Source organism: Lissotriton helveticus, chromosome 3_1 (genome assembly GCF_964261635.1).
Source record: "Lissotriton helveticus chromosome 3_1, aLisHel1.1, whole genome shotgun sequence".
NCBI classification, from domain to species: domain Eukaryota; kingdom Metazoa; phylum Chordata; class Amphibia; order Caudata; family Salamandridae; genus Lissotriton; species Lissotriton helveticus.
In genome coordinates this window covers 489,952,443-489,973,020 of record NC_136061.1, presented here as the reverse complement: position 1 = coordinate 489,973,020, position 20,578 = coordinate 489,952,443, and the positions used below count along the sequence as shown (strand labels likewise).

At 47.6% G+C, this 20,578-nt stretch overlaps 1 protein-coding gene across 6 annotated transcripts in view; it reads left to right on the top strand.

Annotated features, from left to right (window-relative positions):
• The window catches only part of OSGEPL1 (O-sialoglycoprotein endopeptidase like 1), a 429,995-nt gene that overhangs the window by 336,511 nt on the left and 72,906 nt on the right, over positions 1-20,578 (top strand). Inside the window, exon 11 of one of the 6 annotated variants that reach the window (XR_013609031.1) lies at positions 12,254-12,802. The exons of 4 other annotated variants lie outside the window; for them this stretch is intronic. The gene's annotated coding sequence lies outside the window, so the exon portion shown is untranslated. Of the gene's footprint in view, positions 1-12,253; positions 12,803-20,578 lie in introns of those variants that run through there. One more of the 6 variants, XR_013609032.1, reaches the window with a different exon arrangement.

Genomic DNA, 20,578 nt, shown 5'->3' with positions numbered 1-20,578 from the left:
TCAGAAGTGGGATCAGAACCCTCCATCCCGATAATAGAGATGGACCAGCTAATCCAACATTTGATTAAGGGCCAAGAGAAGTTGGAATGGGCGGTAGAACGCCAGATGACGTCGGCCCAGGCGGATCGCGAGACGTTCCAATCGGCAATGTCCGCGCAGATAGAGGGACTACATAAAGCACTGAAAGAACCAACCAGTGGGCCTACGACCGAAAGACGAGCTCCTGTCCCACATCCATCCGGGGTGTCCCTTCAAAAATACCATCCTGGAGACGACCCCGACGCCTTCCTGACAAATTTTGAAAGGGCGGCTCGAGCATGCGGTTGGGCAGAAGATAAATGGCCGTTCTTCCTAGCCCCACTCCTCTCCGGAGAAGCACAGGCAGCCTACCAAGTGGCTAACGCTACCGGGGCGACCCCCTATCGGGATATCAAGACTATCATATTGGACCAGTTAGGCATGGACACAGAAGCCTACCGTGTCCGATTCCGAAAGGAAAAAGGTGCAACTGGTGAAAACCCGAAAACCCTGTTTTACCGACTAAAGACCGCCGCAGACAAGTGGATCAGACCCGAGGAAAAAACCAAAGAGGAGATTATGGACTGCATATATTTAGAGCAGTTCATGGAAGCATTGCCCTATGGGACACAGAGGTGGTTAAAGCAACATGCCGGATTGACCTCACAGCAAGCGATCGAAATGGCCTCCACGTATGCCAGGGCACAACCCAAGGCATACCCCTGGGAGGGAGAGAAGACGAAGACACTGGTAACCTCCAAACCGGGAAAGAAACCTCGAACCCCCTTGGAAGCACCAAGACCGAAACCTCCCAGACTCGACTTTCCGGTGATAAGAGGACGCCAATGTTTTGACTGTGGCGAATGGGGCCACATAGCCCGAATGTGCCCCAGGAAGAAACCTAGTGAAGAACCCATGGAAGTCGGCTATGCCCCCAGAGCGGTGATGTACTCCGCCGAAATGGGTCCCTCATTCTACGTAAGGGTCATGGTTAACAAAAAGTGGGTGAGGGCTTTACTGGATTCGGGGTGTCGCCAGTCTGTCATGCTAAAGTCCTTTATCCAACCCCAGCAGCTCTTAGATGGGTCCCAGGTGTTCATCAGGTGTGTTCATGGGGATGTCAAACCCTATACCCTAGCGGAGGTGGTGATACAACCGGGAGGTAGACCCCCCTGTAAAGTAAGGGTCGGAGCGGTAGAGACGCTCCCAGAGGACTTGATCCTGGGGGTCGACAATCCTGATTTCTTAGCTATGTTCAGGTCCCACCCCCAGATGTCAAAAGGAAACACCCGTGACACCCTCATCACCACAGATCCCTGGACGCTAGACCGCAATTTCAGGTTTGCACAGGCAAACGACTCCACTCTCCTGAATGCCTGGGAGTCTGCACATGCCAACAAAGGGGTAGCCAACATCCCATATCCCAGATTCATGATGGAGGACGGGTTACTGTACCGGGAAGGTAAGGAGGGGGATCCCAAGCAGCTCCTCGTACCGAAGGATTTCCGCGAACAGGTGTTGTATTATGCACATGCGCATCTGACAGCAGGGCACATTGGGGCAGAGAAAACAATCCAGAACATCACAAAGTGGTTCTTTTGGCCAGGGTTATACCAGGAGGCTAGCACCTATTGTACATCGTGTGAGATATGTCAACGGAGGAATACACAGAGACCCCCAGCCGTGCCTTTACAGCCCATGCCCATCATCGGACAGCCGTTCGAGAGGGTAGGTATGGACCTCATAGGAGCGTTACCCCGCTCTTCCAGAGGGAACACCAATGCCCTGGTTATAGTGGACTACGCCACCCGCTTCCTGGAAGCCTTCCCACTGAAATCCCCCACTACAAAGAACATAGCGGAGAAATTTCTTGAGTTGTTTTCGCGGGTGGGATTCCCTAAAGAGATAGTCACCGACCAGGGGACACCATTTGTGTCCAGACTCATGAAAGAGGTAACGAAGTCCCTGAATGTCCAGCAGATCCGCACATCGGCTTACCACCCCCAGACAGACGGGCTTGTGGAACGGTACAACCGGTCCCTCAAGACCACCCTTAGGAAGATACTGTCATTAGAAAAACAATACTGGGACAGACTCCTTCCTTTAGCACTGTATGTATTGCGGGCCCAAGTAAAGAGCTCAACTGGCTTTTCGGCGTTTGAGTTGCTGTATGGAAGGCAACCGAGGTCCCTTCTGGAGATAACCCGGGAGGCCTGGGAAAGGGAAGAACAAGAGGAGTCAAGGTCGCTCTTGGAATACACCCAGCTCCTACGGAGCAAGTTGGGAAAGTTGAGGGATCTTGCGTACTCCAACTTAGAACGCAGTCAGGACCGGCAGAAAAGAACCTATGATAGAGGCAAGAAATTGAGAACACTGAACGTAGGGGATTGGGCCTTGGTACTCCTGCCTACTTCGACGCAGAAGTTCCTAAAAGAATGGAAGGGGCCGTACAAGGTGGTGGAAACCATCGGAAAAACCACCTACCGGTTGATGATCTCCCCGGCCAGAAAGCAATGCTTTCATATCAATATGCTGAAAAAATGGCTTGGGTCCCCTCCCCGCAGTGCTCAGTTCAGCATACCGACGGCGACCGAGAATTCCCCCCTAAAGGACCTGCCCATAAACCAGGAGCTGGAGACCGAAAAGAAGCAGGAACTAGAGGTCACCCTAAGACCATTTTCCGATCTGTTCTCTGACCGACCTGGGTGTACCGGGCTGATCGAGCACAGAATAGAAACGGAGCCAGGTAAACAGGTAAAACTACGACCCTATCGGATGCCCGCGGCTAGACGGGAAGCCGTGAGGAAGGAGGTGCAAGAGATGCTGCGCCTAGGGGTAGTCAGACCGTCCCGCAGCAGCTGGTCATCCCCGATCGTCATGGTCCCTAAACCGGATGGGTCCACCCGGTTCTGTATGGACTTTAGGGAGTTGAACGCTATTTCCAAGTTTGACGCCTACCCTATTCCTAGGGTCGATGAATTAATTGAACGCATAGGGGAGGCCCGGTACATAACGACTCTGGACCTCACGAAGGGGTATTGGCAGGTGCCTCTCCGTGAGGAAGACAGACACAAAACTGCCTTCTCTACGGACGAGGGACTGTTTGAGTTCAACGTCCTTCCATTCGGGCTACACGGAGCCCCGGCTACCTTTCAAAGGCTGATGCACGGGATCCTGCTACCGTTCGGGCATTTTGCTCTGTGTACCTGGACGATATTGTCATCTTTAGCGGCTCCTGGGCAGAACACCTAGAACACCTACGTACCATCTTGTTTGCCCTCAGGGAGGCCGGGTTACATGTGAACTCAAAGAAATCCCGAGCTGCATACACAAAAGTGAAGTATCTGGGGTATATGCTGGGTGAGGGAGCTATAGCACCCCAAATAGAGAAGGTCAAAGCCATAAAAGAGACCCCTTTTCCCCACAACAAAAAAGACCTAAGAGCCTTTCTCGGTCTCATAGGGTATTATAGGAGGTTCATAGTCAACTTTGCGAACACAGCTGGCCCTCTAACCAACCTCCTCCAGAACGGGGTGACCCCTAAACGGTTCCTGAACCCCTCCCCAGAAGAAAAACAGGCCTTCGAGAGTCTGAAGGACGCTATAACAACCAGTCCCGTCCTAATACCTCCAGATTTCAGCAAACCGTTCCTGGTAGCCACAGACGCATCAGATACCGGCATAGGCGCTGTCCTCTCCCAATTGGGGAGGGATGGATTGGAGCATCCCCTATTGTACATAAGCAGGAAACTACACCCTAGGGAAAAGAAATACCCTACCATTGAGCGCGAGTGTTTGGCGATACGGTGGGCAATTGAAAAGTTAAAATACTATCTCGAGGGGAAGCACTTTACCTTGTTTACGGACCATGCTCCATTACAATGGATGTATCGGCAAAAATCCCAAAATCAAAGGGTCCTGAGATGGTTCCTCTACCTACAGCCATTTTCTTTCACGATACAGCATAGGAGGGGTCGGGACCATGGCAACGCAGACTTCCTGTCTAGACTCCCCGATCGGGAGAATCCAAGGGGGGAGGAGTGTAGCAGGGCGGAGGGTTTCCCGGTGAACTGGTGGAATCCTAACGTTCAACACGCCCCTTCTCTACCACAGACTGCATGGGGACCGGAGCCGGACGAATGGTGGACCCAGCAGGAGGACTGTGCCTTTAACCTCGCCGAGGAAGAGCGGGAAGACATGCCCCCCTTTGACGTACTTGTGACTGTCGGCGAATGCGGCAGGGGACAGGTGGTCACGCCCTCTCATGACGTGTGGCGAGGCGGAGAAAACAAATACCCGGAAGTAGACGGACCGGGGTGCCCCGACACCGCGAGGACGGAGACGAGTGGAGAGAACACCCAGAACGGAGAGGACGAACGCGAAGCAAGGACGGAGGAAGAAGACGCGGAGTATCCCGGAGGAGCGGCGCCAGGAAGCCCACGATACCACGCTGCGCCCAGCCACACTCCCAGAGGAGGAGGAGGAGTGTGGCTCTCACAGGTGCGTGACCGGGTAGCAGGCTGGTGGGGAAGGCGGGGAGCCGCCGTGTAAATAGTGTGCATTTGTAACGACCCACTTCCAACCCCCCTTTTGTAAAGCCCCGTGATTGTCCTCCCTCACGAAGCCCCTCACTACCCCTTGCACTGTATATAGGACTAGCACTCTCTCACCGGTGTCCTCACTAAACCCTGGTACCCCAAGGGAACGCCTGAGACTGAACCAGTAACCCTGAGAGCCTATCTCTTTCTTGTCTTCTATGTGGCGGTGGAACCCGGCCCGAGACAGAGACTCGGAGGAGGAAGACGGAAGAGCAAGTCCCCGTAGAGCCCGTGACCTAGCTGCAACGTTGGATCCAGCCACCCTAGCCAGAGAGAGGAGGTCCCAGCGAAAGAAAAAGACATTCATAAAAATAAAACCTCGTTTACCTCACCCAGTTGTCAGTGTCCCTCCTTCTGAACCGCCACACTCAATAATAGAGTTTTATTTTAAGCATTCAGCGATCATGGATTGGAAATTGTCTACACAGATGAAGGAAAACACATTGTCCCATAATAGCCAGATGTCATCTGGTGTCATAGCAATTTATACCTTTATACCTTTCTGCTACTGTAAGTGAAAATTCTAGCAGAGGTGCTATTTTATTTTCTGTTGCAGGCAAATATATCTTGAGATGTTCATATTGTCAAATGATAGAACAAAAAAAGACATATTTTAGGCAAACAATACTTGATGTACAAGTGCAAGTGACTGGGAATCACTATTAAACGTTTATGGAAATTGGCCAGCCTCTTTAGCCCCTTCAAACATGAACACACCATCAACTCCTTACAGGATGTCTTTTGTGTACAAATCTACAAGCTTATTTTTAACTACAAAAAGCTGAAATGTTTGTTGCTTAATAGTTTGCGAGGTTGTCAGAGTGCATTAGGGGCTGCTTCTTAAGAAGCTGAGCGCCTAAGAACTATAACCGGACAAGCTCTTTACTTATCTATAAATCATTTTTTACTTAGATCAGGATACTACATGTTATGAAAATAAATTAAGCCCTCTGGAGTTGAGGAAGAGATTCATAATTAGTCAAACCTATCATGGCCACCTCATGGCTTTAAACATTTAGGGGCCTATTATGATGGCGGGCGGATCCGCCGCCATCTGTACCTGATTTGACCCCCCCAATATTAGTATGGCGGGGGGTACCGCATTGGACAGAAAGACTGTCCGCCACTTTTCCACCGGCAGGCAATCGTTAAGATTACCTGCCATGCGGATCTGGGGCACAATATATTGACGGTGCCGAGCAGGCACCACCATCCATAATTTGATGTGAAATTTTAGAGGCCTTTCCACGGCGGCAATGCCGCCATGTAAAGGCTGGCGGAAATTGCTTTGGGGGCCTGTTCCGGTCCCCTGGGGGGTTAGGAGCGGTGGGAGGCTGCACTTGGGGGGTACCGTTGCCATACACAAGGTGACAGGCACCGCAGGTTGCCTGTCACTTTGTGCATGGCAATGCAATCCATGCACTTTTAACATTGCGGACGGAGCTGCACCCAGCAGCACTGTCCGCGATGTTAAAGACCAGAATGTGCACACCAGTGTGGCGGGTGCATCCTAATTCGCCTCGTAGACCGCCGGTCCCATTTTCCGTTACAGTGGGGGGCGGACAAATTCCGCCCGCCATCGTAATGGGGGCCTTAATATATAAAGCCATATTTACCCGTCCTGATGAAACTTTTTTTGGCCCACCCCATTGGCAAAACTAGCCATCACAACTGCATCCCCTCTTATCTTACACACAAACCTGCCATCTCTGGTGGTTTTTCCACATGCCTGCAGCTAGAACACCATCAGACTGGAGACTAAAATGTGTACAAAATAATAAAAAGCAAGGTAGCAGGCCTTTTCCAACTATGCTCTCAGGAACTGGAACAACATTGTCTTATCCATCAGGACCTGCTCAACACTGCTCCAATGTAAACGGAGCCAGGTAAACAGGTAAAACTACGACCCTATCGGATGCCCGCGGCTAGACGGGAAGCCGTGAGGAAGGAGGTGCAAGAGATGCTGCGCCTAGGGGTAGTCAGACCGTCCCGCAGCAGCTGGTCATCCCCGATCGTCATGGTCCCTAAACCGGATGGGTCCACCCGGTTCTGTATGGACTTTAGGGAGTTGAACGCTATTTCCAAGTTTGACGCCTACCCTATTCCTAGGGTCGATGAATTAATTGAACGCATAGGGGAGGCCCGGTACATAACGACTCTGGACCTCACGAAGGGGTATTGGCAGGTGCCTCTCCGTGAGGAAGACAGACACAAAACTGCCTTCTCTACGGACGAGGGACTGTTTGAGTTCAACGTCCTTCCATTCGGGCTACACGGAGCCCCGGCTACCTTTCAAAGGCTGATGCACGGGATCCTGCTACCGTTCGGGCATTTTGCTCTGTGTACCTGGACGATATTGTCATCTTTAGCGGCTCCTGGGCAGAACACCTAGAACACCTACGTACCATCTTGTTTGCCCTCAGGGAGGCCGGGTTACATGTGAACTCAAAGAAATCCCGAGCTGCATACACAAAAGTGAAGTATCTGGGGTATATGCTGGGTGAGGGAGCTATAGCACCCCAAATAGAGAAGGTCAAAGCCATAAAAGAGACCCCTTTTCCCCACAACAAAAAAGACCTAAGAGCCTTTCTCGGTCTCATAGGGTATTATAGGAGGTTCATAGTCAACTTTGCGAACACAGCTGGCCCTCTAACCAACCTCCTCCAGAACGGGGTGACCCCTAAACGGTTCCTGAACCCCTCCCCAGAAGAAAAACAGGCCTTCGAGAGTCTGAAGGACGCTATAACAACCAGTCCCGTCCTAATACCTCCAGATTTCAGCAAACCGTTCCTGGTAGCCACAGACGCATCAGATACCGGCATAGGCGCTGTCCTCTCCCAATTGGGGAGGGATGGATTGGAGCATCCCCTATTGTACATAAGCAGGAAACTACACCCTAGGGAAAAGAAATACCCTACCATTGAGCGCGAGTGTTTGGCGATACGGTGGGCAATTGAAAAGTTAAAATACTATCTCGAGGGGAAGCACTTTACCTTGTTTACGGACCATGCTCCATTACAATGGATGTATCGGCAAAAATCCCAAAATCAAAGGGTCCTGAGATGGTTCCTCTACCTACAGCCATTTTCTTTCACGATACAGCATAGGAGGGGTCGGGACCATGGCAACGCAGACTTCCTGTCTAGACTCCCCGATCGGGAGAATCCAAGGGGGGAGGACGGTAGCAGGGCGGAGGGTTTCCCGGTGAACTGGTGGAATCCTAACGTTCAACACGCCCCTTCTCTACCACAGACTGCATGGGGACCGGAGCCGGACGAATGGTCGACCCAGCAGGAGGACTGTGCCTTTAACCTCGCCGAGGAAGAGCGGGAAGACATGCCCCCCTTTGACGTACTTGTGACTGTCGGCGAATGCGGCAGGGGACAGGTGGTCACGCCCTCTCATGACGTGTGGCGAGGCGGAGAAAACAAATACCCGGAAGTAGACGGACCGGGGTGCCCCGACACCGCGAGGACGGAGACGAGTGGAGAGAACACCCAGAACGGAGAGGACGAACGCGAAGCAAGGACGGAGGAAGAAGACGCGGAGTATCCCGGAGGAGCGGCGCCAGGAAGCCCACGATACCACGCTGCGCCCAGCCACACTCCCAGAGGAGAAGGAGGAGTGTGGCTCTCACAGGTGCGTGACCGGGTAGCAGGCTGGTGGGGAAGGCGGGGAGCCGCCGTGTAAATAGTGTGCATTTGTAACGACCCACTTCCAACCCCCCTTTTGTAAAGCCCCGTGATTGTCCTCCCTCACGAAGCCCCTCACTACCCCTTGCACTGTATATAGGACTAGCACTCTCTCACCGGTGTCCTCACTAAACCCTGGTACCCCAAGGGAACGCCTGAGACTGAACCAGTAACCCTGAGAGCCTATCTCTTTCTTGTCTTCTATGTGGCGGTGGAACCCGGCCCGAGACAGAGACTCGGAGGAGGAAGACGGAAGAGCAAGTCCCCGTAGAGCCCGTGACCTAGCTGCAACGTTGGATCCAGCCACCCTAGCCAGAGAGAGGAGGTCCCAGCGAAAGAAAAAGACATTCATAAAAATAAAACCTCGTTTACCTCACCCAGTTGTCAGTGTCCCTCCTTCTGAACCGCCACACTCAATAATAGAGTTTTATTTTAAGCATTCAGCGATCATGGATTGGAAATTGTCTACACAGATGAAGGAAAACACATTGTCCCATAATAGCCAGATGTCATCTGGTGTCATAGCAATTTATACCTTTATACCTTTCTGCTACTGTAAGTGAAAATTCTAGCAGAGGTGCTATTTTATTTTCTGTTGCAGGCAAATATATCTTGAGATGTTCATATTGTCAAATGATAGAACAAAAAAAGACATATTTTAGGCAAACAATACTTGATGTACAAGTGCAAGTGACTGGGAATCACTATTAAACGTTTATGGAAATTGGCCAGCCTCTTTAGCCCCTTCAAACATGAACACACCATCAACTCCTTACAGGATGTCTTTTGTGTACAAATCTACAAGCTTATTTTTAACTACAAAAAGCTGAAATGTTTGTTGCTTAGTAGTTTGCGAGGTTGTCAGAGTGCATTAGGGGCTGCTTCTTAAGAAGCTGAGCGCCTAAGAACTATAACCGGACAAGCTCTTTACTTATCTATAAATCATTTTTTACTTAGATCAGGATACTACATGTTATGAAAATAAATTAAGCCCTCTGGAGTTGAGGAAGAGATTCATAATTAGTCAAACCTATCATGGCCACCTCATGGCTTTAAACATTTAGGGGCCTATTATGATGGCGGGCGGATCCGCCGCCATCTGTACCTGATTTGACCCCCCCAATATTAGTATGGCGGGGGGTACCGCATTGGACAGAAAGACTGTCCGCCACTTTTCCACCGGCAGGCAATCGTTAAGATTACCTGCCATGCGGATCTGGGGCACAATATATTGACGGTGCCGAGCAGGCACCACCATCCATAATTTGATGTGAAATTTTAGAGGCCTTTCCACGGCGGCAATGCCGCCATGTAAAGGCTGGCGGAAATTGCTTTGGGGGCCTGTTCCGGTCCCCTGGGGGGTTAGGAGCGGTGGGAGGCTGCACTTGGGGGGTACCGTTGCCATACACAAGGTGACAGGCACCGCAGGTTGCCTGTCACTTTGTGCATGGCAATGCAATCCATGCACTTTTAACATTGCGGACGGAGCTGCACCCAGCAGCACTGTCCGCGATGTTAAAGACCAGAATGTGCACACCAGTGTGGCGGGTGCATCCTAATTCGCCTCGTAGACCGCCGGTCCCATTTTCCGTTACAGTGGGGGGCGGACAAATTCCGCCCGCCATCGTAATGGGGGCCTTAATATATAAAGCCATATTTACCCGTCCTGATGAAACTTTTTTTGGCCCACCCCATTGGCAAAACTAGCCATCACAACTGCATCCCCTCTTATCTTACACACAAACCTGCCATCTCTGGTGGTTTTTCCACATGCCTGCAGCTAGAACACCATCAGACTGGAGACTAAAATGTGTACAAAATAATAAAAAGCAAGGTAGCAGGCCTTTTCCAACTATGCTCTCAGGAACTGGAACAACATTGTCTTATCCATCAGGACCTGCTCAACACTGCTCCAATGTAGGAAAGAGTTGAAGATGCACCTCTATAAAAAGCACTACATCATGATTCAGCAGTTGTACACGTCCTCTTGCATAACCCAGCTATCTTTTCAATCACATATTAACTCTATGCTGGGCTTTGATCCTGTACACCTTTTCGCTAGGTTTGCTCTATGTAACTATCACATACATAAATACATACAGGCAATCTACACACTTCGATGGCAGTAAGGACAAAAGTTCCTAACACGTTGTACGGCAGTGCCATCCCTGAAATTCTTCCGGTACTTGCCCTTTTGTCAACATACTCACCAACACTCTCTCAAACTGCAGACTGGTGCTACTCATGGTCACCCTTTTGATGAGCTCAGTAAGTGAATGTCCTCTGTTGGCCTCCCCACTCCATATTCTCCAGACAGTAGCTCTGGCCAGTAACCACTGATTATAGTTAGTGGTATCCATCAGAGTTGCCTAACAGCCTTCCCATGTAAATTGAAGTCCAGAGGCATAGGGGTCCATTAGGATGGCGGGCGGACTACAGTCCGCCCGCCACCCTAGCGGTGTAGGGACCGTCCACCAGTGGTGTGGCGTTTCCACACCGCCAATTAGGATGCGACCGCTACCCTGGCGGTCTCATCCCGCATAGTCACCATTGTGGCGGGCGGTGCTGTGAGCAGCACCCACCGCAATATAGGAAATGCATGGCCTGCATTGGAATGCACAGTGTGAAAGGCACCGTGAGGTGCCTGCTACCTTGTGTACGGCAATGTCCAAGTACAGCCCTCAGCACCCCCCGGGGGCCCACACAGGGCCCCCAAAGCGATTCCTACATGCTTTTCCATGGCGTAGCCTCCGCCATGGAAAGGCATAACACAGCCCACATTATAATATGGATGGCGGTGCCTACAAGGACCGGCACCAGATTATAGGCAATTTCCGCCTGGTAGGCAATTGTGATGATTGCCTACCGGTGGAAAAGCGGCGGTGGACGGACTAACACAGCATAAGGTCCAGTAAAGGTCTCAATAAATTAGTTGCTTGCTCAACTTTTGGAAGCTGGCAGCGAGCAGTCAGGCCTAACCTAGGAGACAGAAGTGTAAAGCATTTAAAAACACCATCAAATAAGAAAGACACCAAGCACAATCAAATTCCCCCACCAATTAATGAAAATAGATTATATTTTTATGAATATACACCAGATGACAAAAATCTAATGTAGGGTACCAGAGATATGATTTTTTAAAGAATTTACACTTTCTTGTGCTTAAAAGCCTATAACGTCACTTTGGGACATCTGGTCACGCTTGACTAGGACTAAGTTAAAGTTTGAGGCTGACCGCGATGGAACCCTGATCAGATACACTGAGCGGGAAGCCTCAGTCAAAATGTTACCTTTACACTTAGATACTTGTGTGGAGAATTTTCACTCAACATCGTTCTGACCTCCAAAGTAGGCCGAATTCGGTGATGCTCCGCCGGCTTGACTTTCGCTATCTTTATGAGGTGTTCCCTCATTTGCATGGGGACATTAGCCGATGCAAATGGGGGAATCCCTTTGCCTCTGCATCCGGGCCCTATTACAAATGCGGGCGCAGAGGTAAAAAAGCTATCAGGAGGCACACTGACAGTGCGCCCCCTGAGAGCAGGCCTCTGGAGGGCGGAAAGGGGGTCCCATGGACCACCCCACACATCCCCTTGTAGGTGGGTGCAGTCAGTGACTGCACCTGCCTGCAAGGGGACCTCTAATCCCTTTAAAAGTGCAAGCGGGTGCCACCTGTACTGTAAAAACACAGAGCAGCTGTAAAGCATCCGCACTGTTTTTCATTTAAATGCCCTGCCCTGGGGGCAGCACTAATTTGTGGTTTACTTGGGGGCAGCGTATTTTATGTAATAGGGCACTCTATCCCTGTTTGCGGAGAGTGTAAAAGTGCTACCCACAACAGCACAATGGAATATAGATTGTTTACTGGTTTTTTTATGAGCCAAGCATTGACTTTCCCAGGCAACTGAACATTTAATTTATAATTCAATGTATTTGTGTGATCTAGAGCTCCTCTGGGAACTGACATATCAGAGCAAGTTAGAAAAGCAGCTATCCAGGTGCCACGTCTGAAACTGAAGATCTGATATGCCACATTGCTGGGTGAATGCTACATGGAAGGAGGCAGTCCATTGCAGTTGGTTTGTACAGATATTGGAGATGAGAACTGCAGCTCCACTCATCTTCACTTTCCTGTTCCTTCAAATGAAAATTAGCTACACAATTCCTCTCACCAGGCCTGCCTCTCACCTTTGGATCACACAGCAAGAACATGCCTAATGCTCTAAAGAGACAGCAAATCACTAGAGGAGTGTCTTGCCCGAGTGCACACAGTACTTACTGACAGTCTTGGTGCACTGCTCCATTTTTCAGAAGCTTGTTAAAGGAATTTCTGTGTTTCATTAAATACTGTGTTTCATTAAATATGTTCTCTTAACTTGAAAATGCGTATGCTCCTGGTTCTAATTTTGTCAATAATGACCCCACACCATAATCTGTATCTCTTTTGCATCCTACCAATTGCACGTTTAAAAGATCTGGATAAAGCTGTCTGAAGGTATGTGGACACCAAGCACGTCTTTTTTTCAACTCCTCAAAAAAGCACTCGCTAATGCTGGGATAAATGTTGTTTTTGCTGGTCACATCCCCAATCAAGAGGTCCTAAAGGAAGTTGTTTAGCCTATGCATAGTAAGGAGCCTGGGTCCGGATATATGTTTTTTCTGCTTACATGCTAGCACTAGAGACATCCCATAAATTCCCTCGTACAGCTCCAATTGTGAAAGGTTTGTTGGTTGGATTATGTGTTATCAAAGCATAATCTACATCCATTAAATATGCAGATTTTACATGGATTTAGTTTTAACACAATTGTACTGTAGAAGTTATCAATTTATTATGTCTTTGTTGCACGAACTAGACCCCTGGAGCACTTTAATAATTGCAGGAATACATAAGATACCAATCTAACAGAATACAAGATAACAGGGATTGGGATACATTTAAAAAATGGATGGAACTTCAGAGCTCTAACAAAATAATATACGTGTATTAATGAACTCCAATTCTACAGTAAAGATTTCAAGTAAAAATATGATTCACAAAATTCACACAATGGCAGCTGCTCACATTCCAAAATGACCTTTCTATAAAATTTCAGATAAGGCCGGTATCATGATGGGCATAGAGTTCCAGATCATATGTGTTACCCCTGACAAGGATTGAAATCATTATATTTGTGGTATTTGGTGGAAGAGGTGTGGCGCCGCGGCCAGGGCGACTGACGCTGGAATCTGGGGACCACGGTTCGATCCCCGGCTCCGGCGGCAGGTCAGTCCAGCACCATGTGACTCTGGGCAATAGCTCGCTTAATCTTCCCGACGGCCCCCCAGCGCCTAGAGACCCTTACGGGTGATTGTGCGCTTTACAAATGTGGACTTTACTTTACTTTATATTTGTTTTCTCATGAAGGCAGAAAATTCTCGAAAATTTCTATCCGAGATAAAAAATGGAGTGAAGACCTGAGATAATCTGTTTTTACTCCAGATCATTTGGTCTGTTTTCAGAACACTCCTAGTTTCTGTTGAAACAATTTTAGGATGCAAATAACTGGTCTCATGCTCATAGCATTTTGATTTCTGCGACTAACATATCTGCAGCATGAAGCACACCCACAAGCAAGATAGTGATAGGTAATTTCTATAGCGCACTATCACTCCGGGGAGCATCTTGGCGCTTTTTGGCTTGTGCATTCCAGGTGGTGGGAGATATATTACCCACAGAGGCGTTTGAATCCTAAACCAGGGTTTTGCAGGTTGTATCTGTTAAGTTGTAAATCCAGGTTTTAATGGATTTCCTAAATTTACTCTCACAAGAAATTTCACGAATTTGGTGAGGGAGTTTATTCCATGCTTTGGTTCCTCTAACCGCTAGGGATTTTCCTCCTCTCGTGGCAAGCCGGAACTTTGGGATGACCATCAGGTTGGCCGTTGCTGATCTCAGTTGTCGGCTAGGGTAATAGCGATTGAAGTTTTTGGACAGGTATGTTGGGCCTCGTTTATGGAATGCTCTGAAGGTAATTATCAAAACTTTAAACAGAATCCGTTTTTGTACAGGAAGCCAGTGAAGGGTATCGAGCGTTGCAGATGCAGAGGTCTTTCTTGGCATTTTAAGCACTAATCTTGCCGCAGCATGTTGAACCATTTGCAACTTATGTAGGGCTGCTTTATTAACCCCAGCATAAAGGCTGTTACAATAATCCAACCTGGATATAATTAATGCCACCGCTACCGTTTTCCTGGCTGAAAGGGGGAGAAAATCAAAAACATTTTTGAGACCTTTTATTACATTAAAGCATGAGCCTGCCACTTCATTTGCCTGTTGCTTAAAAGATAATGCATCGTCGAATGTAATTCCTAAATTTCGAGCACTCTTGATAGTGCTCGGCGGGGCCTCCGCGTCTGACGGCCAGCAAGTCTGGGCGAAAACAGATTGTTTTTACCAAAGGGTAAAATTTCAGTCTTTGCGGTGTTGCATCTCAGATGATTAATATTCATCCACTCAAAAGTGGCTTTCAGGCAGTCCCTCAGAGAGCATTCAGCAATTGCCGTGTCCTCATCTAGAATTAGGACCAGTTGAATGTCATCGGCATATGCTATTGAACTTATAGCAAAAGAAGAGATGAGCTTCATTAATGGGACCATATAGAGATTAAACAGAATGGGGTTCAGACTTGAGCCCTGTGGTACCCCAGACTGGACTTCCCTTTCCTCCGAGCAGTACTGCCCTAGCATGGTAATTTGCTTTCTATGTCTCAGGAAGTTGGTAAACCATTTCAACACGGTGCCCACAATGCCTACACTTCTTAGGCGGTGTATTAAGATATCGTGGGACACCGTGTCGAAGACAAGACAAATTGTTTCTTGGGTCTACCTTTCAGAGAAGAATTTGCGTACTTCAATGTCGCCAGTTCTAGAGATGGTAGAACATTTTAAAGTCAGTTTTTGGGACACGGTATGGGAGTCCACGTTGTAATTGGGCAAATTTAACTGTGGTGTTAATGTGGGTGTAGATTAAGATTTTTGTCAATTGTGAAACTTCAAGATGTAGTGCATACAATATAGCAAAGCTTGCGATCCATTAGGTTGAGTGAATTATGGTAAAATTGGACTAGAATAGAACTCTTTGTGGGAGGCGAGGAAGAAGAGAGAAGCATTAAGTAGCTTAGTTTAATAAATGACTGGTGAAGTTCTAATATTTTAGTAGAGTGGCAGGGATCAGATAAGTTAAGTATAAGTATGTGGATTGCCTATAATCCGCTCCATAGTTAATTCCGTTTGAGTGATCTCCCAGAATGTATTACAAACTCAGTGAGTTTTTTGTTTGATCATTGGTAAGAGAAATGAGAGAACATTCAATATTTGTACCTTTATAGTCAACATGCAAACAAGATATCAAGGGGAATTTTGCAAAATAAGCATTCTACCACTCTGAGATATTATGGAATTCTATCTTTTAAATTTCTGAGGGCCAAGGTCATCCATGATTTCCAACATGGTAAGTGAGTAGATCTTTAGTTTTTCTGTTAATGTGTTTAGCATTGCTAAGTCATTGCTTATGTCTAATCAGTTGACCTTCACCCAAGCCCTTCGGGAGAAAAAGAAACAAGAAAATGATTTATCCAATCAACAAGAATTAGGGGACATAATCTCCAGAGCACTTACTTGGGAGACACCAGCAACGAATGCTTTGACAAAGTCCAGTTGTGATAGTACTAAGGTGTGAGCTGCCATTAGTAGAAGAGAAGGTGACAGGAGCTGCTTGATTTTCCTCCTGGCCTGGAGGGGATAGTTTGCCACTTCATATATTTTGTTTGTGCCAAGGGACATGGTTAGGGAGGAGTCAAGCATAGCATCCAGCAGTGAAACAGCAAGTGAGTGTGAAAGGGAGAAGTCAACAATGTTTAAGTGTTTTAGCACACCAGGGTAGAATGACATTGTGTTTGGGGGATGGGAGACCCCATTTGGGGGTCTACAGGGAAAGCAGAGGCAGATGGACCTCAACTGTGGGGGGGGGGGGGGGTTGGAAGATGTTTCCCTCAGATATCTCGGGTTCCATCCTACTATGGCTTTGTGCACTTGGCTTTTAATGGTGTCCATGGTGAGCAGTCACAAGCCACTAAAGGCTCTTGTGTGAGAGTTCTTAATTACATACCAGTATGCAATAATACACACTACCAAAATGAAAATACCTTAATGTCTCTAGGCGTTATCTCTGTCCACACTGCACCTTCCCTGCTTCTCTCTATTCCACCCTCCTGTCCAGATTCTATTTCCTCTCCTGTGTGGCCCCCCCTCTCTATCTATAACACAGTTGTGCCATGGCTGTAGATCAGGTGTAGCAACAGTATATGCGGTCAGTCACAGTTCAGACTCTTACTACTCTTGAGTGAAATCAATTCAGGTTTCACAAATATGTCCAAGCCCCTTGACTCTAGTTGAGGGCTGGAGCTCCAGCCGGTAGTTCTTTGTGTTGCACGCCTCAGGCAGGGGGGCCACACGTATCAATACACCAACTCCAAGCTCTTCAGCGGCAGTCGTGGTGTTGGGCTGGTATGTTCCATATAGGTACCCTAATATAGGCCCAGGTAATATCATACACCTTCACCTACATTACCTCCAAGCCTTTTAAGATTGAACCTTTACCTAGTTCTAGTCCTGGGCACAGAACAAGGTTTTTTTTCCTGAACAATAGCGTCCTATAACTTCATCAATAGACCCACTCAGTATGAATGAATATTCATAAGGGTTCTTGGAAACCAGGCAGGGGTTTCACCACCTGCAGAATATCTACGTACAAGGTTCATCCCATACGTCATCCTCAAATCCAACAATGGCTAATACAAGAAACAAGGGACAAAGGAACCTTAGATACTTTTTGTATAACTACAGCACATCTTGCCTGGGTTAAGGAGAGGGAACCGAGACTTCCAGCCGTCACACTGACCAGAGACACTGAGGCTCCTGCATGCAGACGCTCCAGATGACAGTGGTCTAACACATCCCTCGCGGGGTGTCCACCTCGAGACCAGCACGGGGTCCCACACTCTCACACTTCAGGTAATGGGGTTAGACTAAATCCTAGAGGGATTCTTGGCTTCACACCTACTCACATGCTAGGTACACTTAGGTACATCTAGATAGGTTTCGTAGGAGTACGCACTTTCTTTTATCATGCATTTTGTATTCATGTATGTATTCATGATCATTGCAAGATGGTAGAACTGTACTATCCTTTTACATTCACTGTACTGTAAATCATATATATCTGGTACTATCTAACGGTTGTTGCAGCTCATCTATCTTACACTAGAAGAACAACTATGCAATAAATTCTTATTGTAACACGCCCAACTGTTTCTTCTGTGTAACTCTCTTAGACCGAATAAGTGAGCACAGGTGACTGAGTGAAAAGTAGTACATTGTTTCCACTATCCAGAGGGATCAGGGTTGTCAAGTTCTAAGGTTGCCAGAAACTGTTCTCTCCCCGATAAGAGGAGATTCTAGTGGCACAGTGAGCTAGCTAAAACAGAAAGACTAACATTCTCGGTGGGTGTGCTCAGAGCCAGTCTGCCACCAAGCCCACAGTTGATGATATGCGGAACGCGCGGATCCTGTATAGTATATATAGGAACTACAAGGCAGGGCGGTCCCAACCAGATCAACTGTAAGTGGCCAGAGCCATAGGCTCTTGGTGACTGGGCCATGCCAGAAACGGCAGGATCTTTACAGAGCCTCAGTTGGCAGATGCAGGCCATGCTGGACTGGTCACAAATTCTCTGCTGTATTCCCTCATTGGCGCCGGATACAACTTCAGCAGTTGCAGCCCCTGCACTCACTGATCACACCTTGGCAAATATAGCCTTGCAGTGGCCTGTGGTGTTTTAGTCTTTGCTGGCCCACAGATCACAGCTACACAACAGCATCTAACTACAGACCAATCACCATTTCAGTAGCTGCAGCCATACACAGATCAATTTTAGCTGGGGCAATTGTGGTCATTCACAGGCTAGCCACAACAATCTATCACAGCCCAACCAGGCCTCAGCAATTGCTGTCACATAGTTTTAGTTCTTTCCGGGAGCTGTTATGGAGAGGCTGCAGGTCCTCTGGTCCTCAAATCCAACATATCTCCCTCTGTAGTTTCTATTATGGAGCACCACAGACACTAGTAAAGCACTGCAACTCACTCCTTCATGGATGGTCCCTCCTACTTCAGAGTTGGCAGACTTCTTCACTCGCTCAGCAGGTAGGATTTTAGGTGCTTTAGGACAGGTATACAGCTTCTCCAGCAAGGGATACAGACCGTGTTATATATTACATATATGTACCTTATATAGGTAACCTCACGACCTTTCACCTATATTCTTCCCTACATTACATACATAACGGTTCTTAGGCACTGACCTTTTACCCAGATACGACACTGAATTCAGAACATAGGTTTTCCCTAGTTCGAATCTCATACATTACGCATGAAGTTTCTTGGAAGCACAGCAGGACCTCCATCGCCTGTATAATATCTCGGTATAAACTTCAGGCCCGACGTCATCCTTTAGACCAACAGAGTAACACAGCAAGGTAGGACCACCGGGGAGACCTATGGGTATATATACATCATGTCTTCCTTAGAAAGACAGAGGAGAGCGTGACTTCCCGGCTGACACACTGACCAGAGATGCTGAGGTACCTGTATGGAGATACTCCAGCTCACAGTGGTCTAACATCCCTCGCGGGGTGTCCAACTCGAGACCAGGACAGGGTCCCATATTCTCTCATTCTCAGGTAATGGGGTTGACTAAATCCTAGAGGAAATCTTGGCATAACACCTGCTTAGATGCTAGGTACATTTAGGTACACCGAGTTAGGGAGGCATTGTAGGAGTACGCACTTATTATCTTGTATTTTATGTACTTGTATAAATATTCATGATTACTGCAAAATGGTAGAACTGTACCACCCCTTTACTTTCATGGTACTGCTAATCATATATCTCTGCTACTGTCTAATTGTTGTTGCTGCTCATCTTCTACGCTAGAATAGCAACTGTTCAGTACATTCTTATTGAAATGCCCAGTATGTTTATTCTGTAGATCTCTGAGACAAACTAAGTGAGCACGAGTGACTTAGCGAAAAGTAGTATATTGTTGCCATGATCCTGGGGGATGTTCTGAGGTTGCCAGCATCCATTCTTTATCTTGTAAGAGGAGATTATAGTAGTACTATGAGCTGGCTGATACAGGCAGGCTAACATATCCAGTGGGGGTGCACAGAATCAGTCCGCCACCTATCCCACAGTTTAGGTTATCCAAACGCGCAGATCGTGTATAGGTAATATAGGAACTACACGACATGGCGTCCAACGTTGGTTGGGTACTTATTTAACAGTAGAATCTGAGTAGTTCAGTCATGCTATTCTTAGCCACCGCTGGGTAGGCAAAAAATCCTATTTTATCGGCTGTTGGTTAATCAAGCTTGCAGGACACAGTGTTCCTAAAATTGTGCACACAAAACCTTATCTTAGATCCCTTTGAAAAAACGTTTTCTTTACAAAAATGAATGAGACAGGAGATATTACAGTAGTGGATCTGCACCTCTCAGCTGGAGAAGAAGATGCAGACGCAATTCTGAATGCAGGAAAATTCAGAAATACAGTCACCCTGAAACTGCTAGAGCATGGTTTAACATGTAGGGGTGGCATAGTAGCTTCCATGATTGAGGAACACGAATCAAACAAAACAGAGGTATTTTATTTATAGGTTACATCCCCTGTAGCAAATGCAAGAACAAAAACATTCCACTCCTACATGGAAGGAGATGCACCAGCGAAATATTGTCAATTCAAGGACTTAGAGGTTCCGCTCATGTACCAGGAACACTTATACTGGTTTAAAGGCGCCCTACCCCACATAAGAGTAAGAGTAAGACTCGGCCCGCTCCAAGGAGAAGGGGCAACATAGCCGATATTAGCTGCCTACACACCACATCCTGACATTGACACAATGCCACCAGGAAACTTACTCATACAACATAAAGATTTAATAAAAATATACAGAAACTTGACACAATTTGTCAAGAGGACATTTACAGTCCAACCAGCATTAGTTGCCATAAATGGAACTCAAACTCAAGTTACAGCAACTAAAATCACACCACAAACATTACACGCTGTGATGGGCGAAATGCCCACAAAATGTGAACAAATGCCATTCTGGGTATCTAAGAAAATAACACAGTATTCCCGAATACTACCCCGTATGAAAAACACAGAATGTTA